The sequence below is a fragment of the Bombus fervidus genome, unplaced genomic scaffold (genome assembly GCF_041682495.2).
Source record: "Bombus fervidus isolate BK054 unplaced genomic scaffold, iyBomFerv1 scaffold0131, whole genome shotgun sequence".
In the NCBI taxonomy this organism is placed as follows: Eukaryota; Metazoa; Arthropoda; class Insecta; order Hymenoptera; family Apidae; genus Bombus; species Bombus fervidus.
This window is the reverse complement of record NW_027212693.1, coordinates 1-2,500: the sequence shown is the minus strand read 5'-3', so window position 1 is coordinate 2,500 and position 2,500 is coordinate 1.

Genomic DNA, 2,500 nt, shown 5'->3' with positions numbered 1-2,500 from the left:
GTAACACCGTACGACGAGACTTTTCGTTCTTAGTGAACGTTCGACGACACCCTTTTAATTCCCGTTGTAACGTCGAACGCCACTACTCTCTCTCATTTCGCCACTCTCTCTTTACTTTCTTTCGTTCGTTTGATTGTTTGTGTGGAATATTTTAAGATCATTCTGTTCATAGGATCATTCTGTAAGAATGGTTTGTTGGTTGAACGAATATGCCTTAGCGGTAAAAAGCACGTAAACTGCATGCTGAACGTACCGTCCTCGTAAGAAACATATTCGTTCGTTCTTTTGATATTCTCCAATCAGAAAGAACGCACTTCCTAAAAGGTAGTACGCTCCCCATTAGCCTTTCGTATGTTTAAAACGTACTGCGTACGCTATAACATAAGTTTTGGAACGGTCTCTGCCGAACCAGCATGAATTGATACTCAGTTAGTAACAAGCACACTGCCCTAACTTTTTTTAAAGTTAGTGCGAGCATACAGGATCCAGCTTCCCGACTAAGGGGAACCTTGCCACGTTATTTGGTCATTACGTCCAGGACAGCGACCCGCGGCGCAGCAGTGTAGAGAAAGAGTCGATACGAGAACGAAGGAACAGTCGAGAAATAGTAAAAAAGTTCACTAAGACTCGAGGAGCGGTGACTGAATTCTCAACCGAGGCCGTAGAATAGCCACGCGCTCGACGCTGTTCCGTCCGGACCGTCCGACTCGACGTGTCTCTTATAGATACCAAAGCGCCGGCCGGACGGTCGGCGCCGGCCGGGCCAGCGGCCGGGCGCTTACCATGTAAAACCTCCGTTAGAGCGTACCGTCGGACTTAGTCTCTGAAACGCTCGACCACTTTTTTCGAATAAACTACCCTTAGAAAACATCCTATCGTCGAGATATTTTAACGCACCGCTTATTTTAATATTTCAAACGAGTTTTTATCGAAAAATTTAATTTTTTTTTTTTTTTCAAAATCGCATCAGTAAACCACCTCTTTTAACGAATACGGACAAAAACCACGTTCTTAATCGATTAGAACACGTTAAAACAACGAGAAATATGCAAAAAAATATATACCTTGCAACGTTAATTAACGAAAAAATTAAACAAATATCGCAGTCGTGTCAGTTCGACGGACACTAATTTTTTAAAAAATTCGAAAAAAACGTTTAATCCAGTTGTATTTAATAGAGATATAACCGTTTCTGCAAAAATATTTATACCTTATAACGCTTTTTAACGAAATAACTCGAAATAAGCTTTTCGGACTTTTCCGCCGGCCGAAATTTTTCTAAGTCCCAACGTACCGTCGGACTTAGTCTCTGAAACGCTCGACCACTTTGTTCCAATAAAGTACCCTTATAAAACGTCCTATCGTCGAGATATTTTAACGCACCGCTTATTTTAATATTTTAAACGAGTTTTTATCGAAAAATTTAATTTTTTTTTTTTTTTCAAAATCGCATCAGTAAACCACCTCTTTTAACGAATACGGACAAAAACCACGTTCTTAATCGATTAGAACACGTTGAAACAACGAGAAATATGCAAAAAAATATATACCTTGCAACGTTAATTAACGAAATAATTAAACAAATATCGCAGTCGTGTCAGTTCGTCGAACACAAATTTTTTAAAAAATTCGAAAAAACGTTTAATCCAGTTGTATTTAATAGAGATATAACCGTTTCCGCAAAAATATTTATACCTTATAACGCTTTTTAACGAAATAACTCGAAATAAGTATTTCGGACTTTTCCGCCGGCCGAAATTTTTCTAAGTCCCAACGTACCGGTCCAGAATGAGACAAAGTTCCAAAGGCCCGGTCGTATCCGTCCGTTTTTTTTTAACCTTCCACGGACGAAATAAACGTTTAATCCCGACGTAAAATACAATAATATAGCGATTTATATAAAAATATTCATACCTCATAACGCTTTTTAACGAAATAACTCGAAAAAACTTTTCGGTCCGAAATTTTTCTAAGTCCCTACGTACCGCTCGAGAATGCGACTAAGTTCCAACGTCCCGGGCGCGATCATACTTTTTTTATATAACTTTTCAGCGACGAAATAAATGCTTAATCCCGATGTAAAACGTCATTTTAAAGCGATTTATGCAAGAATATTCGCACCTTATAACGCTTTTAAGCGAAATAATTCAAAAAAACCTTTCGAATAAAAAATTTTTTTTTAACGTTTTCGGGACCAAATAAACGTTTAATCCCGACGTAAAATATAATAATACAACGATTTATATAAAAATATTAATACCTCATAACGCTTTTTAACGAAATAACTCGAAAAAACTTTTCGGTCGAAAATTTTTCTAAGTCCCTACGTACCGGTGGAGAGTATGACCAAGTCCGACGGGCCGAGTCGCGTCGGTCCACTATTTTTTTTTAACGTTTTCGGGACCAAATAAACGTTTAATCCCGACGTAAAATATAATAATATAGCGATTTATATAAAAATATTCGTACCTTATAACGCTTTTTAACGAAATAACTCGAA